The sequence below is a fragment of the Mauremys reevesii genome, linkage group 5, assembly GCF_016161935.1.
Source record: "Mauremys reevesii isolate NIE-2019 linkage group 5, ASM1616193v1, whole genome shotgun sequence".
Lineage (NCBI taxonomy): Eukaryota > Metazoa > Chordata > Testudines > Geoemydidae > Mauremys > Mauremys reevesii.
In genome coordinates, this window is record NC_052627.1 from 42558606 (window position 1) to 42581081 (window position 22476).

At 40.8% G+C, this 22476-nt stretch overlaps 1 long non-coding RNA gene across 4 annotated transcripts in view; it reads right to left on the reverse strand.

Moving 5' to 3' along the window:
• The window catches only part of LOC120405760, a 192608-nt gene that overhangs the window by 126896 nt on the left and 43236 nt on the right, over positions 1-22476 (reverse strand). For 3 of the 4 annotated variants that reach the window (XR_005598833.1, XR_005598832.1, XR_005598835.1), the window contains 2 exons: positions 5258-5447; positions 4371-4573 (listed from right to left, as the gene is read on the reverse strand). The exons of the other annotated variant lie outside the window; for it this stretch is intronic. This is a non-coding gene — a long non-coding RNA (uncharacterized LOC120405760). Of the gene's footprint in view, positions 1-4370; positions 4574-5257; positions 5448-22476 lie in introns of those variants that run through there. 4 annotated transcript variants of the gene reach the window in all.

Genomic DNA, 22476 nt, shown 5'->3' on the forward strand with positions numbered 1-22476 from the left:
AGTTCAACATTGAATTGTTTCTCTTGGGTGGCCACAGTGCCTCAGAGGAGTTGTAGTTCTGGTGCCTCATGACTGCAGTCTCCTCTGTGGGCTGAACTACATCTCCCATCATGCATCACAGTCCTGAAACTGCCATAATATGTTTCAGCGGTTCAACAAGAAAGGAGACCAAGGTGCATCATGAGGGATTCAATCCAGCCCAGTGGTGCAATGTCTACCAGCATTTGACACTAATAAATGTTAAAAGAAACTTTTTTTGTTTTGAGAGAGAGAGAGACTATATTCTCTCTCTCTTTCTGTGTATGTGTATGTAGAGAGAGAGAGACTATAGTCTTTCTCTCTACATATATATATAGAGAGAGACTATATTCTCTCTCTCTATATATATATATGTAGAGAGAAAGACTATAGTCTCTCTCTCTCTACATACACATACACAGAAAGATACTATATATTTTTTCTCTCTCTCTCTTTCTCTCTACAGTGAGAGAAAAGAGAGAGTGACTATTACTAGCATAGCGGTCCCATACTTTTATGTTTGAAAAAAGCAAGATTAGCCTCTATAAGGTAAGCTGTGTAATTTAAAGGTAACATTCTGCATCTGCAGAACATTTGGAGTAGAATAACTGAGGAATGATGAAGGACTAATTGCTAACAATAGCATGCATGCTGTTGCAAAATTTGTTGTAGCAACTAAAGGTGGAAAATCACGAAGATCCCATTATCTAATGAGAAAATCTTCCTGAAGAAGGATAATGTAAAAATACCTATATAATATACACTTCTATGCTATGTATAATCAGCCACATATGAAAACTGGCAGAGCTTAGAGCCTGTCAACAAGGGCTTGTTGAGTCTCTGTTGATAGGCTGTATGGTTGTGACAGACTGGCAGAGTGAAGAATAACTGCTAAACCATATGTACATACTCTCTCTCTCTCTCTCCATAAAGACATATAGTTCTACAATATTTCTTCAGGGAAGATATAATTTAATGAGTGAGTGAGTGAGAGAGAGAGAGAGAGAGTGAGTGTGTAGCTGGGCTCTTTTTTACAGCTGGTTTAAGATTAAAGTTTGAACAAACAAAGGATGTTCTTGGAACATTGTATCAGAAAAATTCTCAATGAGAATTCCAGAAAAGCTAAGATGTTAAGCACATGTATTTTCTTCCAGACTTAAACCATTGGGAGCTTCAGTTTTAAGTTTGCATTGGCAGAAAATCTGTTTCATGCAGTTTAATACTTTTAGACCAACTATAACAAAACCATAACACTCAGCTCTACCAATGGTGCTTATTCTGGAGATCACTTGGAAAGTAATCTATACCCAAATACTCATGGGGCACATGTAAGGTGACCAGACAACAAGTATGAAAAATCGGGACAGGGGGTGGGGGGTAATAGGAGCCTATTTAAGAAAAAGACCCCAAAATCAGGACTGTCCCTATAAAATCGGGACATTTGGTCACCCTAGGCACATGGGCTGCTCACTGAATTCACTCAATCATATCATTTCAGCATTGACTTTGTATTTATTTATGTTAAGTTAAGTAACATTCCTGGTCAGATAATCTTTAAGAACGCTGCTCCAGATCAATCCTTCCATATAAATAGCCACAGAAAGAACACTTATGGGATAAAGAGAGAATGAAAATGACTGCAATGTTCCTCTCCTGTGGATAAACATGTGTTGCAAGAAACCATTCAAAATGAAGTGGCCAATTAACACCTCTACAATCATAGGCCAAAAGAGAGTTAGTAGACTGTGTAATGAGACATAAAACTATTGAGTCTATGATTTTTTGGCATCTAGAATCATTAATGAATTTAAGCTCCTATGCTTGAAGGTGTTGTGCAGGGCTCCTTTGAGGACAGGGACTGAGAGGCCTATCACTTTGAATGACTTCTTGCAACATGTTCCTTATGCTTAACAATCTGTTCTGCCTTGCATTTAGCTTGTGACACTCTGATTACTTTCCCCAGACCTCAAGAAGAGCTCTGTGGGGCTCCAAAATTTGTCTCTTTCACTAACAGAAGTTCGTCCAATAAAAGCTATTACCCCACTCACCTTGTCTATACTCATATAGACAGAGAGAAAAATATGACCCTATGTTAACACTTTGCTTTGCATATAGATAGAATCTATATCTATATCTATATCTATATCTATATCTGAGATAAATGGAAAGACACCCAACGACTTCATTGGAAGTTGGTCTGAACATCAAAAGAAGTTGTAAACAATACCATTAGAAGTTTTTAAAAGCTAAATGGTAGGTGTATTTTATTAATTTGCTGCTTTTTATTTACACTGTGTCCCCCTTCTGTTTACCCTCTTCCAAAATACAAAAGCGAAGGATCCAAATGAATAGCGTTTGTGAAGAAAAATTTCTAGGTGAAGATTTGGTCTTGGAATTTTGTATTTATACTGGGGATAAGTACCTGGTTTATATAGGACACTGATAATTAAAGTAATTCCCTTACTTTTTATGGATTCCTGTTTTAATCCCATAATTTTTGCCATGCTTCTAATTTACTACCACTGGGTTGAGAGGTGTGAACAAAAGGTTGTTAATGTGATGTTGCTTTTGTATGTTATTCCTTTGGGTTCTGTTGAAAACTTGATATAGTTTATTAATAATAAGACTATTTACTTAGGCTGGAAACCTCTGCCCACAAGCTTAATTTATTCCTATCCCTTGGCCAAGCCATTTTAAAATGTTATTGTGTAATGAAGAACCTAAATTAGAAGTTTATTCAATCTAACCTACATAAATGATCACTTTGAATTACTCAGTATTAATATTATTGACCAACAATATATCACTGTCGATAATATTTATAAAATCCCCCAAATGGGAGGTTTGTGGCTATATTAGAAATATATAACACATATTGGAAATAGAAAAGTATTTGTGTGGGGCTTTTAATAATGATAGACTGGAGAAAAGAAATACAATCAAGGCATTATGGACCTGAAGCAAATAGGAGTTTTTCCACTGATTCAATGTGCTACAGATCAGATCACATTTCAAGGAATATGCATCCAATTTTGTACCCCATTGATGTAAAATGGCAAAACTCCAGTTAATTATAATGGAAACAAGATTGGGCTCTAAGGTTGTATCTAGCCATTAAAGAACCAACACAAAACAAACAATTACCTGAGTTTTTTCACATTTTTTTTTCCTTTTGGACTTTCATCTTGGGCTCTTATGGGGCACCTTGCTTTTGATAAGATAAAAAAAATTACTAATATTAATTGATTAATCTTCACATTTACTTCTCTGAGAGGTAAGTAAATAATAATACAGTATATCCATTTCACACATGGGAAATGGAGGGCCATACAGATAATTGTCCAAATTCACTCTTGATATAACTCCATTCAAATAGATGGGGTCAAGACTGAAAATGGTCGTAAGCATCTTACTCCCATGGTCAGGGCCAGTGGAAGCAGTAATAATAGAATCTAATCACCCTGATTCCTAGTCTCAGACTCTAACAATATCCCCAAAGGCTGTCTCAGCTGTTGTAAGCAGACTAAAGGATAACCAGACACCGAACTATTTAGTGATCACATTCTTATAGGCTGTCTCTGGAGGGCATACCAACCTAAATTACCCTTGAATTGAGTCTATTTAAAATCATGTACATTTTTTATTAGATATATTTTTAGAAAACTTAATGTGAGTAGCACAGGAATTCATCGCAGACAAGAATTTAGCCTGGGTTTATGTTAGCATATAATTTGTAAAAGTTGTAATAAACATGCCTTGCTGAAATTGGCAAAATTTATAGGAAGGAAAACACCATGGCTAATTTTGAGCTACTTGCTTATATGCACAAAAGGGATAGTGCTCGGCATAGATTCAAACCTCAGGTTTGTTATGTGATCTTGAAAACTGCATGGAATTGAGGAATAGTTATATAACTAAGACCAGAATTTCCAAAGTAACCTTTTCTTTATAAACTATATTTTGATTAAAGATTTTGGCTTCCAATATAAATATTAACCAGCAGCCTAATGATGGGATCATGAAATACAGTCACAGTCTTTCATTCAGATATGAAGAAATATATAATGCTTAAATCAAGAATCTGGGCCTGAGTTGGCATTCATTGTATATTCCAAACTCCTACTGAAGTAGATGGAACTTTAGCGTGTGCAAGGAGTGCAAAATTAGGCTCTAAATATAAACATATAGTGAACAAATATATAAACAGGGTAAACAGATGAGAAAAATAACAGCATGGCCCATGATGGTCAGTATTAAATTACCTGGCCCATTTTTATAGTTCCTCAGAATAATAGGACGGTCATTATTTTCCCAGTATTTTTCAAATCATGGTAAGAGATACTTTTAATTTATGTGACTAACAGAGAGGAAACTAGGCTTGTGATCTTTGTCCAGCTGCATTTGGAAATCACTCTTGCATGTAAGTGATGAAAGGAAATCAGTCAGGAACATAATCACCAAGTTTGTCCTTAGAAACACGGTTAGTTTTTTCAAGGTCATTCTTTCCCACAGACTCACCTGCTTCTCTGAACTGTTCTGTGCTTCCTAATACCACCTTGCAATTCAGAAACAGGAAAATAAAGCACTCATGAGTAGCTTCAGAAAAATTATTTGTAAGTAAACTTTAGGGTCTATTATGTCATTGGAGCTGTGCAATGTTCTATATTATTTATTTGTATTGCAGTAGCCCCAAAATGTCCCAGGCATGGCTGAGCACTCCAGTTTTGTTAGGGGCTATATAAACACAGAAGAAAAAGATGCTCCATGCCCCAAAGATCTTACAATCTAAATAATCAGACCATGTGATTCTTCTTCCTCCTACCACAACTTAAAATTCAACAGCCTATTACCTAATTCAACAGAAAACTTTTTTTAAAAAAGGTAATTTTGGAGACAGTTGAATGATTTGAAAAATATATTGAATTAACTGAAATATTTAATTGTAATAAATAAACATGGACCTGCTAATAGCCAATAAGAGTTCTTGCCTTCCTATGTGTTTGCAAATTGCCAAATAAATCTATGCTGTTGTATAAATAATGCTGAACAATAAAACACCACAGTGCTTACTCAACAAAAGCAAATGACCAAAGCTGCAATGGTATAAGGGAGAGGAAGTCAACATGGCTGCTAATGGCTCACAGAAAAGAAAAAAATGCAATTAGATCAGGGCAAATATTTGTAAAAGGATTTATGATCATGCAAATAAAGTGAATGGATTCATATGGAGAGGACTTACCATTTCACAAACATTTGGATAAATTACATTTTGTTCATACCGATGTTCAGAGAAGGCTCATATTGTGCAACTAAGTTTGTTCATTTGTGAGTACACATGATTTGGTTTGGAAACACAGATTCCTGGGAGAATAGCTACTAGGTCTCCTGAAGTACACTCCAGTGCCCTTCCTAATAGGCCATTCTGTGTCCTGTAGGAAACATATTTGTAAAAATCTCAGTTTGGAAACAAAATAAAGGACTCAATTTGTTCGCTGTGAACAGTTTGATCAGCTCTAATTGTAACGTTTCTAGAACTAAATTTTCTTTATGACCAGTATTTTCCAGACAAGTGTAGGACATGTTGCTTTATTTAAGAAAAAAACTTCTTGGGACTGATGGTTTGGATCCAAAGTTGTTAAAAATGATCTACTTATATCATTGCACAACATTTAACTGGCAGATGAATTTGTCCTTGGTCTCAAAAGAGCTCTTGGAAACAAGTACTAATCACCCCAGCGTGCAAGTCTAGTGATACGCAGAATATGGAAAATTACCCATCTTGGTAACCGCTCATATAATTAACATAGTTTAGTAATGTGGGGTAGTGCATAGAGATCTTTGGATTAAAGGAGCTATTGAAGTACAGATGATCATAAAAACATTATCCTTACCCAAGAGGTTACAACATTTATTCTTGTGTTTCATCCTCAGCAATTAGCAAATTGGAGTTACACCCGACACTTGAGTTCACAAATGAAAGTCATGGTCAAACTGTAAACTCTTTAAGGCAGGAAGTACATTTTACTCATTTTCTTATCAGTCATAGTACAATTGGGCCCAAATCCCATTTGGGACATCTAGGTGCTACCCTAATACCAATACAAACTAAACAACCATCACTATGTGTCTCATCTGGGAGGTCTAAACATAACTGCCTGAATTTGACTCAACTTGACTATCAAGGCTTGAGGCTTCCAGAAAATTTGCTGTTCTTTAATAAATACTTGTCAGAAGTACTGACATTTGTAGCTACCCCACAAGGAGTGATTTTGTTTTGCAAATATAAAAAGGTCTGAGAGGGGAAGCTGAATAGCAACTCAGTTATATATTTGGGAAAAAAAAGAAAAGAAAAGAAACCAAATCATGTTTACTCTAGGTGTTGCAACCCAGTTTATGGATCCTCAGTTCTGCTTTATGTAAAACCATATAACCCAGGGATTCTCATTAAAATTCCTAATTTTTTTAAATCGTTTGTGGAAAGCATTTCTGGTTTGCTATTGAAAGGACAGCCAGAGTGAAAGAATGTCACAGACATTGCCAGTCGGCTCCTGCCTCAGTGTTCAGGGTACACTTTGTACCAACAACTGGTCTTGCTGATTTCCTTCCTACAACTGATCGGATATTAAAAATGCTGGCTTTAATAAAAATTTTTGCTTCATGTTTAAAAGTGGATAACTTTATAAACTCAGGGAAACTGAAGCTGCCAAGATTCACTTGCTGTATTTCCTACAGCACTGACTGCAGTTATGCACCTTTGCTTTCTGGGAAATCGGGTGTCTGGTGAACCTGTTCACAACCTCTCCCTCCACACATCTACCCTCCAGCTTAGAGGCAACAAGCACATTGCAGGCTTTGTTTACTTCTCAAGCCATAAAACAGTTTTGCTTCTTATTTTATTGTGGGTCTTTAGTTAATTGCTTTCACAACTGGATGGTACAGCTTTTAAGTGGTATTGAAAATATGTGTCCAAACATGTTTCCCAGATGAACAGTCTATTTTCTTTTTGATTTATATTTCTGTTTAGTAAACTTCTGCCATTTTGAATATTTTTTCTCTATAATCATTATAACAAATGACAAAATAACCCAAACAAACCACACCCTGCATAAAACAAATTTCTACCATGGTACAAGTATCTTCTCATTGGTGATACAAGCAGGTATACAAATTTCAAACATCTTGCAACACTGTTGCTGATAATCTTTTCAGGAATGACAATGGTCGACAATGGGTGGCTCAGGGGATTATTGATGGAATACTGAGTCTGTTACTGAGATTTTCAGAGCAGACTAGAGAATTAGCCATGCAACCCCTGTGAATTTTAATGGGAATTTTAACCAGTGCCAATCAAACGCAGGCCAGCAGTGTTTGAAAGTTGTTACCAACTGATCGCTATGTGTCAGGTTCTGGGAAATGTGTTTAGTGGGCTCAGTTAAAAAATTCATTGATGACAGGGTCTGCATCACAAAAAATTTCACCAAAATTGGCACAAATTGCTAACCTTGCTGGAAGGTTCAGCATAGTAGACCAAGAGTTGAATGGGCAAGGAGAATGAATTATTATCTCATCCCAGGGTTGAGGCAGCATGCGAGAAAGTTTACACTTCCACTGCCCGGGCTGTGACTAGAGGACTTCTGTCTTCAGGCCTGTCAAATCCATTGCATATAGAGTTCTCACTTTCCCAGCACCTCTCTCTCACTAGGCAGAAGACAGCACAGAAGTAAAATACCATTTCCTGCTTCTTGTTGAATCTCCAAAGTTCACAAGTACTGTGCTTGCTACAGTTCTCCCGTGGGGTTCCATGTCTCCTCTCCGCACACAGCTGCTTCCTTTTTGACCAACAGTTTTTGGAAGCTTGTTTCACTTATCAAAACTAAACTGTGAAAACCTTAGAAAATAAAACACAAGTTCTACTGGAATCCAAAATCCCATCACAGATGGACAGATTTGGTTATCCTATAAAATCAGTTTTGAATAACTATTGTTTTGGCCAAATTCTAAAATGTAACAAAGTTTGATTGTTCTTGGCTTGTCCTAATTTGCTTACTTAAGGATATATTCTACCCTCAATGTGCACATGTAAGTCCCATTACCATTAATAGGGTTTATATATACGCATACATCTGAGGGAGACTTGACCATTTATTTGGAATGTTCCAAGGTCAACTTAAGCTTGGATGTCTTGCTTTCTCTGTGCTCTCAGCCCTACTAATTGAGAACAATGCTTATGCAAGACTTCCTTGGGGAACTTGGGGTCTGAGGTTTTATAGCCTGTAGGCTGAAATTAATATAGGAACCACAGCTGTTTGGATAGGAGTTCTGGACCTCTTCATTTGAGCTATACTGAACTAAGTCTTACCAGACCCTCATAGCTCATGAGTCGAATCTGACATTTGCCTGGAAGACAGAGCTGGGAAAAGTGACCAATTTGCAGTTCCCTGGGATTTGCAGACAAAAAGATATTTCCTTGTATATATGCAAGTTTGATTCAATAGTTGCTACTTCCAGTGACTGACACAGGTTCTCACATTGAAGGTGGTGAACTTCTCCCTTTTGGGCAAATGCAAGAGTGTCTATGACTCCAGAACAAAAAGAGCGTGCACCGTTAACTGCCCTTTCCTCTTAGAAGTGGTAGGTCTCCAGCCCCTTCATGCCTTCTGTATAGGTATTGTACAGATCATTGTCATTCTAGTATGCTTTATCTTGGCTGAGTAATGCTAGGGAGATAAATAAGCATGGGATTTTATATCACAGCAGGCTCCTGAGTGGTTCTTCTTAAAGTGAGAGCCAAAGATGTTTTTCGCTTTTTTGCAAATCTGTTAAAGTGTGGAAAGGAAATTTTGCACAGCTCCACACATAGGTTTGTTTATTTTTGTGAGCTTGAATGCATCCATTGCACTCAAAATAAAGAGCAAAACTAAAGCTAAGTGAAAAACCTTTCCAACGAGCCAATGGGAAATGAAAGCTTTTCTAAATGCTAGAGCCAAGTGAGTTGCTGAAACTAAAATACTGTGAAGGAGATCACTAGTTTAGTCGCTATGCCCATGCTTCTGGAAACACACAGGAATGCTTAACGTCAAGCATGTGAGCAACCTCACTGACTTCAATGAAATTATTCAAATGCTTATAGTTAAGTAATGTAAGGGCTTGTCTACACTATAAAGTTAAGTTGACTTAAGTTATGTCAGTGTACAGCCACCGCTGTAATTAAACCACTGTTGCATGTTCACACTACACTACTGTTTCCACAGTAGCAGCTCTTGCATTGACACAAAGCAGTGCACCATGGGCAGCTATCTTGCTGCTTTCTACCACAGGGTGTTTTGGGAAGGGTTTGCAATCCCTCCATGGGGGCAGGTTCAGTGTCCTATGACACAGTTTTCTCTGCGTCATATCCCATGGGTATCCTAGTATGTTTCATGCAGCTTTTCAACTGCCCTGGTAACCAGCACACCAGCCATCTCTGTCAGAAATCATGGATCCTGCACTGCTCTTCAGTATTGTACTGAATGTTTCAAACCCAACATGCCTGATCCTGCTGCATTTCCTGAGCTGCAAGTCTGACAACGATGCCTTGGTGTCTGCCTTGCTGTGTGCCATAGAACCATACAATGTCAGGATTGGAAGGGACTTCAGGAGGTCATCTACTCCAATCCCCTGCTCAAAGCAGGACCAATCCCCAGACAGATTTTTGCCCCAGATCCCTAAATGGCCCCCTCAGGAATTGAACTCACAACCCTGGGTTTAGCAGGGCAATGCTCAAACCACTTAGCTATCCCTCCCCCACAAAGATTGCTGTTGGCATTCATGGAGCAGCTACACACGGTGGACCATTGGTTCTGGGCCTGAGAAACAAACACTGAGTGATGGAATTTCATCATTTGCGGGTATGGGATGATGAGCAGTGGCTGCAGAACTTTTGGACGCTCAAGGCCACCATCCTGGATCTGTGTGTGGAGCTCACCCCAGTCCTCTGGCGGGGGAAGAAATAAGGCAGCCCTCCCAAGAAACCTTTGGCAGAGGATTGGACATTACCTCCAGGAAAGTTTCCTGGAAATCTCTATGGAGCAGGGCTGGCCTTACCATGAGGCGAAATGAGACTGTGGCGGGGTGCCACTTGGACCCAGCGTGTAGAAAATTGTGTCTGCTGCAGGTGCATATGTATTCTCTCTGCTCTAGATGCACAGAGATGGTGGAGTGCTGTGCTGGAGGAAGGAGGGCACAAGAGACATAACAGGCAGACAAGATAAAGGTGAGAGGGAAAAACAGAAAGCAGCAGGAGCTGCAGGGAGAGAGAGGAGGAGGAGCCTCTTATGTACCTCTCTAGCACCCTCAGGAGCCTAGACTGATTAACACCAGCTTCTCAGGGAGCTTTCTGTTTCCTGCTGCTTTCTTGAACCCACTTGAGGAGAACAGGCAGTCAATTGAAGTAGTAGGAGCCAGTTAGGCCCTTATTCTGATATATTCCCTACCTCAGGCCCTGCTACCAGCCTGCTTATTTGTCCCCTTCAATTGAGTGCTGAGAGCCACTATAGCTGGCACAGAACAGCAGTCATGAGTGAATGAAGAAAACGCCCCCCTGGGTCAGCATTCAGAAAAAGAAAGAAAGCAAAGGAAGTTTTTCTGTCTAAGCAGGAAGGAGCTCTCCTGAGATACATAGACACAAATGAGCCTTCTGGCTTCAGTGAGGATGTGAGTGGTGAGGAGATGCCTGATCTTCCAGTTAGTCAGAATGCAGGTGACTTGGCAGCTACTGCAGGATCCATATCTCCATCTCAAATGGATGTAACCATGCATATTCCTGAAGAAAAGTGTAGATCAAAGAAGAGTGTGGTGGAGATGCAAGAAATAGCAGCTGCTGAGTTTAGTTCCTTCAGTCTAGAAGATCCAGGACTGTGGACCCACTTGAACAGTAGTCTGAGGGACTTCCTTGTACTGCCTGAGCCACAGCAAGTGAAAAACTTCATGTTCCCCAAAGACAATGAAAATAGAAATTTCCATCCAACAAATTACTGGTGTGAAATCCCCAATGGTAACGAAGTGGAGAGGCCATGGCTTATGTACCCAGAATGCTGCATACTGTTTTTGTTGCAAACTTTTCCAGTCTAATGTTCCAGCCACATTAGGTTCTACAGGAACAAAGGACTGGAAAAATCTGGCTAGAAATCTGGCATGCCATGAGAAAGCAGCAAATCGCCAGAGAGGATTCCATAGGTGGAAAGAGCTTGAGATGAGACTAAGGTTAAAGGCCACTGTCATAGGTCTTTTCCCCCACTTGGAGCTTTTGGGTTCCAAGATGGGGACCTGCATGGGCTCCTCTAAACTAATCCTAGTTTAGATCCGGTTCTGCTGCCACCAGTTAAGTTTAAAGTGGGTAACACACTGCCTGTCCCCCAAACTTCCCCTGGGGAACCCAGATTCAACCCCCTTGAATCTCACCAGAGAGAGAGAAACAGCCAGTTCCCCTCCCCCCCTTCCCTCTCTCCAGCTTGCTCCGGAGAGATACATACCAAGTCAAATCCTTGACTCAACACAAAGAGGGACTCACCTCCCCTCCCCTTCCCTTGAAAATGCAAACAAGAGAAGAATCAATCAAGTCCTAAAAAGAAAAGAATTTATTAAAAAGAACAAAAAGAAAGTACACTATCTCTGTAATACCAGGATGGAACAATACACAGAGTTTAACCTATAAACCTGGAGAGAATTCCCCCTCCCCCTTTCTTTCTCAGTAAAAGCAAAGTAACAGCAATAGAAATAAAGAGATTCCTTTAGCAAAACACACAATTTCAAATGTAGAAATAAACTTATAATACTAGTACGCCTTTCTAATACTCACTAGACTGAATAGATGAAAAATACTGCAGAAACCTGGGAGGACTTGATTAAGATGTCTGGACTCCCTTAGCTCCCAAGAGAGACTCTCCTCAAAACAAAGAACACAGAAAAAAAACTTTCCTCCACAGAGATTTGAAATTATCTTGTCCCTGATTGGTCCTCTGATCAGGTGTTCATCAGGTACTGCTTGTTAACCCTTTACAGGTAAAAGAGACCTTAACCCCTAACTAACTGTTTATGACACGCCCCCCAAATCACAGACAGTGGGGGAACCACACTGGCGGTGATTTCCTTCTAGAACTTTAAAATAAACAGATTAACAAAACACATGCACTATTACATATACTACTAAGTATGTAAACAACAAGATATTTGACATTGAAGAACACTTTTTATCCATTTGACCGGACATACTTGGCAACGTCCTTGCCCATCCCCTCCCAGTGGAAGGACTTTTCCAACCTGTCTTTGGTTCTGTTTACCCCAGAATGACCACTGGGATGATTATGGGCCAAGCTTAAGAGCTTGTCCCGGTACTTAGTTGGAACTACCACCAACTGTTTTTGAGGATGCCAGCCTTCCTGGTGTCCACCAGAAAGAATTTCCTTATATAAATTTCCTTATATTCCTTCCCAGTTCTATAACAAACTGGGATCGGGTAGAAGAGCTGAGAGGCGGTGGGTTGCTCCGTGCTGCTGCCCAAGCTTTCTTAAGGCTGTCATTTGCTTCCTGCTCAGTCTGGAACTGTTCCCTTGAGGCTGGAGACACCAGTTCCTCCTTAGACTGTGGACTTGGGCTTGGTCCCTCTGGAAGCGATGTAGGTGATGAGGTTGTTTCCGTTGACTGTGGACCGCTTTCCGCTGGTGCACAAGGTGATATTTTAGGCTCTGACTGAGCCTCTTGGGTAGGGTTGTCTACTGCTTTTGCCAGTTCAGGCCCGCTGGCGCCCTCTGGTGATGGGGTTGCAAGCGCTGGCGTCAGTGCTGGCAATGGTTTTGCCGCTGGTTGCTCTTCCAGTTCCGGTTTTGGGACTGGATGTACTATGGCTGCTGTAGTTGTTGGCATGGGATTCGGTTCCACCACCTTTGTTTGGGTCTTTGGTAACACCGACGGGGTCCTGGTGGACGGCTCAGGAACAGGGATGGGAGTGCCTGCTTGTTTGGCCTGGCTGCGGGTGACCACTCCCCCCCTTTTGGCCAGCTGCACATGGTTGGCCAAGTCTTCCCCCAGTAGCATGGGGATGGAATAATTGTCGTAGACAGCAAAAGTCCACGTTCCTGACCAGCCCTTGTACTGGATAGGCAATTCAGCTGTGGGTAAGCTTACCGATTTTGACATGAATGGAGAAATTGTGATTTTGACCTCTGGGTTGATGAATTTTGGGTCCACTAAGGACTGGTGGATAACTGACACGCTCGCCGCGGTGTTTCTCCACGCAGTAATTTTCTTCCCGCCCACTTTCAAGGTTTCCCTGCACTTCGGGGGTATTTGAGAGATATTTGGGCCTGGGGATCCTTGGTGGGGTGATGGTGTAATGGACTGTACTTGATGGGGGTTCTTGGGGCATTTGGCCTTTATATGTCCCAGTTCATTACATTTAAAATATCGCCCAGTTGACGGGTCACTGGGCCGAGGTGGGTTGTTGGAGACTGGTGAGGTGGGACTGTGTGTGGTTTGAGGTTTTACTTGGGTTGCAGCTGGGGTCTTGATTGGCCCCCGGTGGAAGGATTTATTGTCAGCTTGTCCCCTGTTAGAATCGCTCCCCTGGGTGGTAGCTTTTTTCTTTTCTGCTATTTCTTCCCATTTGGCTCCAATCTCCCCTGCATGGGTGATAGTTTTGGGTTTTTTTATTTAGGATGTACCGTTCTATTTTTTCAGGAACACCATTTAAGAACTGTTTCAGTCTTATCAGGAGTGACAGCTCTTCAAAATTGTGAGTTTTTGTTCCCGATAGCCATGTATTTCAATGTTTGTCAATGCAGTAGGCGTGGTTGGGGAATGACCCATCTGGTTTTCATTTTTGGGCTCTGAACCGCTGACGGGCATGTTCTGGTGTGAGCCCCATCCTGAATTTGGCCTTTGTTTGAAACAGTTGATAATTGTTTATGTCTTTCATAGGCATTTCAGCTGCCACTTTTGCTAAGGGTTCACTGAGCCGTGGCCTCAGCTCTATCATGTACTGGTCTTCAGGGATGTTGTACCCATGGCAGGTCCATACAAAATTTTTCAAGAAGGCCTCAGTGTCATTACCTGCCCTGTAGGTGGGAAATATCTTGGGGTGGAGAACAGTGCCTGGAGAAGGGTTGTTGGGTTGGGCTGGAACAGTTGGGTTAGCCCTTGCCAATTTCAGTTCTTTCTTTTTTAACTCCATTTGTCTCCTGTGGTCAGCCTCTTTGGCTTCCATCTCTCTCTTGTGGTTAGCCTCTTTGGCTAGTTGTTTCTTCATCTCCCTCTTGTGGGCAGCTTCTTCCTTGGCCAATTCTGCTCTAACTAGGTCTATTTGCAACCTAGCAAATTCCAGTTTGTCAACTGTGTCACTGCCACTCACGTTTGTGCCTTCTGGTGCTGGCCACACCCCTCTGCAGTCAGGGAATTGGGTTGCTTGCTTCCCAATTCCTACCCTGTCCACTCGCGACTGAATAGAAAGAAACAAAAGCTTTTGATTTGCAATTGTGTGATGCTTATGTTGCTTGTTCACAGTTACTCACTGTGCTTTTGACCGAGAGAAAATTTTTTTCCCCCTCCTGGCTCACAAGAACTAGACAAACCGGTCTAGCAAGTCCCTCTTGCAAATTCTAAGTACCTCTCAGTAGGGGTCTCTTCTAACAAAAGCCTTGTTAGAAAAACCTCATTCCCTCCAGCCAGCCTAGCTTAAAATTCCTTCTACCAATCCCTTGTTAGAAAAACCTTGTCTGTTTGCCTGCAGGGTATCCCTCCCTTCTAGCCTGCATTCCTGCTGTAGGAGAAACGCTCTCAATGGCTCCTGGTTCTTAAAATTCCACCGCTGACACCATGTCATAGGTCTTTTCCCCCACTTGGAGCTTTTGGGTTCCAAGATGGGGCACCATAGATGATCAGCATCAAGAGAAGATTGCCTCAGAGTTTCTTTACTAGCAAAATGTTCTGAAACCATTGTGAGAATTGCCATTGTGAGAATGCTTGCTACCCAAAACCTAGCACTGTGTGGCACTTCAGATCAGCTGTATGTGCCTAACAATGGAAACTTCCTTAAAGTTGTGGAGCTGATGGCTGAGTTTTGATGTTGTACTCCAGGAGCATCTAAGAAGAGTCACCACCCAAGAAATGTACACACACCACTACCTTGGAAAAACAATTCAAAATGACATAAAGTTACTGGCAACAAAAGTCAAACAGAAGATTGTGGCAGATCTGAAGTCAGCAAGATATTACTCTGTTATTCTGGACTGCACACCTGACATCAGCCATATGGAACAAATTACTTTAATGATGCGTTTTGTAACAACAACAGAACCTAGTGAAAATGTCCCTGCAATGGTGACTGTCAGAGAGCATTTTCTAGAATTTATTGACATTGATGATACTACAGGAGCTGGTATGACAAATGTGCTTCTTAAAAAGCTGGAAGATACGGGAATTGCGATAGCTGACATGAGAGGTCCGGGCTACGATAATGGTGCCAACATGAGAGGAAAGAACAGAGGAATGCAGATACGGATCCGAGAGTTAAACCCTTGAGCTTTTTTTGTCCCATGCAGTTCTCATTCATTGAACTTGGGGGTCAGTGATACAGCATCAGCTTCTAGTGTGGTTGCTGAATTTTTTAATGTAATTCAAAGCATCTATGTATTTTTCCCTGCAATAACTCATCGATGGCAAATTTTGAAGCAACATCTGGGAACATCCTCTCTGACACTGAACCCACTGAGTGCTACATGATGGGAAAGTCGAGTGGAGGCGATAAAGCCTATCAAACACTGAATTGGGACAATAGATGATGCCATAGTTGCCATTATGGAGGATAATGCTATAACAGGAACTGTTCATGGGAGAACAGTGGCAGAGGGAAATGGAATCACCAGAAACATACATAACTTCAAATTTCTGTGTGGCTTAGTGTTGTGGCATGACATACTGTTTGAAATAAATGTTGTAAGCAAGAGACTCCAAGGTGTTGACCTTGAAATATGTGGAACAATGGAACAACTGGACAAAGCAAAGTCATACCTACAGTCTTACTGGTCAGATGAGGGATTTCAAAATGCTTTGAAGAGTGCACAGAAGTTGGCAGAGGAACTTCACACTGAAGCTATTTTCCCACCCATTCAAGAATACGAGAGTCACCAAAGAAGAAGACATTTTGATTACAAGACATGGGATAATCCCATAAGAGACCCCAAACAACAATTCAAAGTTGAATTCTTTAACCAGGTGCTAGATTGTGCAATACAGTCAGTTGAAGAATGTTTTATGCAGCTCAAGGAACACAGCAGTATATTTGGGATGTTGTATGATATTCCAAACTCCTCACTATACCTGAAGAAGACCTGCACCAGCAATGCAGGGCACTAGAGACAGTGTTAACACATGATGGCATGCACAATATTGATGTGAATGATTTAGGTGATGAACTTAAAAGCCCTTGAAAGCCCTTTCAAGATACATTTCAGCAGGATCAACTTCAAAGGCTGTTTTGAAATATATGTGCACAAATAAGATGACCACCCTCTTTCCAAATGCTTTTGTTGCTCTGCGCATACTTCTAACAGTTGCCAGTGGAGAATGCAGCTTCTCCAAGCTGAAGTTAATAAAAACACATCAACCCTCCACAATGACACAGGAGAGGCTGGTCAGCCTTTCAACCATCTCAATAGAGCATGAGCTGGCCCAGACTGTGGACCTTCAGGAAACAGTTCAAATCTTTGCAGCCAAGAAGGCACGGAAAGCACCACTTTGCTTATTCAAACAGATAAAAATGCCAGTGTTTAATATGCAGACAAGAAAAGTTATATTTGCTGTTCAGGCATTTGAAAGTTAAGTGTTATTTAAAATTTTTGAGCAAGGCATTTTAAGTTGTTAGTTCTCCTTTATTGGGGTAGGTATCAGAGCAATACCATGAGAGGAGTAGAACAGGAAGAAGGCAGAATTGAGACCTTTCAAAATTTTGGCCCAAGCGAGGGGGTATAGGAGCGTCATTTGAGCGCTCCACCTCAGGTGCCAAAATGTTGTGGGCCAGCCCTTCTCTGGAGGATTCACAGGATATCTCGGGGCATATAAACAAACTATTCTGCAGGGTCCCCTCTGCCTAGCTCTACACTGGAATGAGAAGCAGAAATCAACTTTCCCTCTATTGGTTATTTTGCTACCTCTTCTAGCCCGATAAAAAAAAAAAGGTAAATGAGCAGATGCATTCCTGCAATAGTGAAGAAATCTGAGTACTTACCAGACCTTCCCTCCCCTGAATCAGGCTTGCCAGTGCTGGACTGCTGGGCATGGCTAGGTTGCTCAGGAGTCAAAAGAGGTTCTGGCTCACCATGCCACCGGATCTCCCTGTACTCTGTCCCCCATCCTCCTCCTCCTCTTTCTTGTCCAGCACATTGTCCTCAGGGTTCACTCTGATGGCCTGTGACTCCTGGTTCCCCGAAGTATCCATGGGGGTCTTGGTGGTGGAGGTGAGTTTGTCACCGAGGATGGCATGCAATTCCTTGTAGAAGCAACATGTGTGTGGCTCCACACCAGAGTGACTATTTGCCTCCCTTGCCTTCTGGTATTCCTGCTGAATCTCTTTGCTTTTTACAGCACTGCTGCATGTCCCTATTGTAGCTCTTCTCCTCCAGGCGCCAAGTGATCTGGCCATAGATGTTGAAATTCCTACAGCTGAATTGGAGCTGTGACTGCACAGTTGCTATGTTAGCTCTCCATGCTGAGCAAACAGGAAAAGCAAGTTCAAAAATTCCCATGGCTTTAAAAGAGGAGAGGTGTGTACCTGGCCACCAGGCAGTGGAGTTCAAAACAGTGACCAGAATAGTCATGGTGGGGCACTGTGGGACACTTCTAGGAGGCCATTTAGGTCTATGTAAGCAATCCAGTGTCTACACTGACACTGACACTCCCTAACTATGTTCACCTAAATGCTGCGCCTCTCATCCAGGTGGATTTATTAGATTGGTGCAGCGGGCGAGTTCAAGTGGCGGGAGAGAGACTGTAACATAAACACCTCCACAGTTAGGTTGATGTATATTGCCTTACGTCAACCTAACTCTGTACTGTAGACTAGGACTTTGTCTTTGCAGATTTGTGGTTTAAATTACCACCATTTGGCTGCTAGGTGACTTGTGTAAAATTAACTGGTGATTAAATACATTCTCAGTGGACAATGGTTTACATCAGAATATTCAGCATTACAAATAGTATCAACTCGTAATCTCAGCAGAGACTGCTCAGGGGAGAATGGTTTTCTTTAAAATGATGATGGATTTTCCAATGTGCTGTGGTTAAATTCTAAATCCTGTGCCATTGTTTTAAACACTAATAAAGACTAATGATACCTCACATCATTTATACTAATTGTAATTAAACCATCAAAGATTGAATATAAACAAATTGATTGATAGTCAAAACAAAACTTGAGTTGTTTTATATCCCTTTTTTATCTGATTTTTCACTTACATCAATGCTAATGAGACCTACACATATACATCATCATGTATCCAATGGAAAAATAGAACCCTTTACCTCTGAAATAATAAATAGCACTGAACGCTAACAATTCTTTAAATTTAAATCATTTAAAATCTGAAAGTCAAATTCTACTGAGAATATAGGAAGGTGCACAAACTCTGGCAGGTTAACTTTGAAAGTATAATAAGGCTGGCCAAGAAAGAATTTGAGAAACAACTTGCTACAGATGCAAAAAACTAACTAAGAATTTTTTAAAGTATAGCAGAAGCAGGAAGCCTGAAAAACAGGCAGTGGGGCCGCTAGACAACCCAGGTGTTAAAGGAGCACTGAAAGAAGAAAAGGCCATTGTAAAGAACCTAAATGAATTCTTTGCATTGGTCTTCATTGCAGAGGATGTGGGGGAGAGACCCACATCAGAACTATCCTTTTTGGGTGACAGATCTGAAGTACTGTCCCACATTGATGTATCAATAGAAGTGATTTTGGAACAAACTGATAAATTAAACATTTATAAGTTATCACGAATGATGGTATTCACCCAAGAGTTCTGAAGGTACTCCAATATGAAACGGCAGAACTACTAACTGTGGAATATCTCTTAAATCAGCCTCCATACCAGATGACTGGAAAGTCATTAATGTAATGTAATGTTGATCCTGGCAATTGCAGGCAGAGGAGCCTAACTTCAGTACCAGGCAAATTGGTAGACACCATAGTAAAGAACAGAATTATCAGACACATAGATAAACATGATTTGTTGGGAAGAGTCAACATCACCTTTGTAAAGGGAGGTCATGCCTCACCAATTAATTAGAATGTTTTAAGGATGTCAAAAAGCAGTGGATAATGGTGATCCACTTAATATAGTGTACTAGATTTTTTAGAAAGCCTTTGACAAGGTCCCCTATAGAGTTCAGGTGTGTCTTAACTCTACTCGCCTAAGCAGTGCCATCTTGAAGTGAATCACATTCAGGCCTGACTGAGACTTGAAATGACATTTGGAATCCTTAAGAATGTTTATTATTTGGTGTTTGTTATTTTGAGTGATCTCCCTTTTTTCCTCTCTCTTTTCTCTCCCTTGCTATTTGTGTAATATGCCTCTAGGCACATCAAATAACTCTGCTGGAGTCATGCAATTCCTTCTGCAGGATGTTGGAAAAAACCCTCTCCTGCACAGAGAGCAAAATAAAGACCTGTCACAGCCACTGACTAGTTACAGTAATGCAGCATTTAGTCTTTGGTTTATATTTATTCAATAGCAATTTATATGAATGATTGCTTTGCTTGCTGTTGAAAACTGTGCTTTTGTCCTGTCCAAGGGGTTGTTTATTTAAGATATATTTTGGACATTTTGAAATGTAATAACCAAAATACATAGAAGAAGCTTTTTTATTTCAAGAGGGTGTGGAGAAAGAAAGGGCAGTGGGGAGTAGAAAGAAGGTTCTTTATAGCCACATGACTAGTGAATTTTTATATTTACTGTATGGAAAGAAAGCTAAGTAGCTGAATAGCTGCTGGTTGGCTAGATGCCGGCACTATTTTTATTGGCAGGCAATTTCTGAGTGGCTGAAAGCTGGTCATTAACACCCTGACACAAAGTGCTGACAGGGCAATTATAAGATTAACACCCCCACGTTATATTAACGGTGTCAAACCCTCACTCTTACCTGACACTGAAAAATAACAGCATGAAGGATAACATTACAGACACACGGCGATTTTTAAAATTAAAATACTACAAGTTTTGAACCTTTTTGGTAATGGCTTAAATACCTAGATTAGCTGCTGAAGTCCAGTAAATGACTGAACACATTTTAAAGTGCTGTTTTATATAGTTAGAAAAATGACTACAAAAATGAAGTCATGAGGCCCATGCTTATTCTCTCCCAGTGATTTCCAGAATTAATTTGCCTGAGTTTATAAATTTTGCAACTGTTGTCTCTGGAAACTTGACCTGACATCTCAGAAGTTCAAGCTTGCCCCCGAGATCGTCACTGGCAATAGATATTCTATAGTCAGAACATATCTGAGAATGTTGTTAATGCTGCATGAGACAACACAATCCAACTCTTTGACTCTGCAGCACAGATGGTAGTGAAACTGGTTTCCTTAATAAAGTAAGCAGATACAAATCTAAGGCCTTGTCTACACTTAAAAGTTTTGCTGCTTCAACTATGCCAGCATAATTAAATTGGCAAACCTCCTTAGTGTAGGAACAGTTAGACCAGTGTCAAAGGGTTTATATCTGTATAACTTATTCCAGTTTGGTGAAGCAAAATAAGTTGTACTGGAATAAAGTGCTTTATACTAGTATAATTGCATCTACACTAGAATAACTATGTCAGTTACAAAAAAAACCACCCCTTTCTGACATAGTTATGTTTAAGTGTAAGCCAGGATTAAGATTCACAGGAACCAGTTAGGTTGAACAGAGCTGTGCAAAGCATTCAACCCATTTTATTTAACTTTAGGACAAAGCTGAGACTTGTTCTGAATATCAGGAAATCTGAGTTAGGTGTTTGGGATTTGGATTTACTAAATTTACTAAATTTAGTACAGTTTTGAATAAACATCATACAAATTTTCCAAAAAAGCTGCAAAACCATCACAGTCATAATGGAATTAAAGCCACACAGTTAAGATGGCTTTATGTGATTGCGATGGATTTGTTACAATAGCTAAAGCTAAAAAAATCTGTCATTTATGAACTTTGGAAAAACTCATCACAAGGGGTCAGTAGCTAATCCACACTAAGGGTTGGTTGCTGTTGGGTTTTGGCATACTGAAAAACCACACCAAACAGCTTGAGAGCTTGCACTGAATGAACAATACACCTGTAGGGGTGGTGGGAAGCCGTGGCCAGCACATCCCTCACCCGTGCTGCTTCGTGCCGCCCTCATTGGCCTGGGACGGTGTACCGCGACCAGTTGGAGCCGTGATTGGCCAAACCTGCCAATACGGCAGGTAAACAAACTGGCCCGACCCACCACGGTGCTTACCCTGGAGAGCCGCGTGCCAGAGGTTGCCAACCCCTGAACTATATCATTCTTTAGGTGCTTAGTAAAAGGGCACCATTTGCTGACTCAACTGCTTTATTCTACCTTCATAAACAGCACTTAAAATAATCACAGCGAGGGGAAAATCCTGACCCCAGTTTAGGCACCTCAGGAAGAATCCAAAATCTAGTAGAGATCCTATTTTTCAGCTGCATGAGAATAGAGGAGTCTGCAGAGACCCCTACCAAAGGGACTCCATGTTTATTGTGTGCCATGGAACAGAGCTCTCCAATGACTGTCTATGCAGGAATGTGTTTTGGGGGTGGGGACTGTGAGCATGGCTAAGCTAAAACCAGTGGTCAGTTCATTGCACAGACCTGCTAACACAAAACTCTGCATGGGAGCAGAGCAACAGGCTGCATATACTAATTCTCATCTCCTTCCTTCTGTGTGACAGGAGAGTATGGGTCAAATTCTGATCTAAACCAGTTCTTTCTTTCACAGATATAAGTAAAGACCCAATTTGGCATCATGTGTTGGCTGCATGGTAGTCAACAAAAAGAGTACAGTCTACAATGAAAGTCAATCAGTAGTTAGTGTCCAAACTACATGGTCATGTACAAACATGAAAATGGGAGGAAGTCGACACAAGTCTGTATTAAAAAAGAATGAAATAATGGTGACTTCAGTGTCCACTTTGGAACAGACTCTTTTGCATGTCTTTCATTGAGAAAGGCAAAGAAAATATGTATAATTATTGCAGGGACTTTTCCCATTAAAAGGATATTTTCTGAACCATGGTTTTGCTTCTGATAGACAGTGTGTGCATGCTATGGACTGAAAATTGGAGACTTTAGATTTAGATACCACGGGTTAGATCTGCTTTGTTTACATGTCACGCAAAAAACTAATGTACACTGTTCTGCAGATATTCATGCCACTGCAAGTAATGTGCATCCCATTCCAA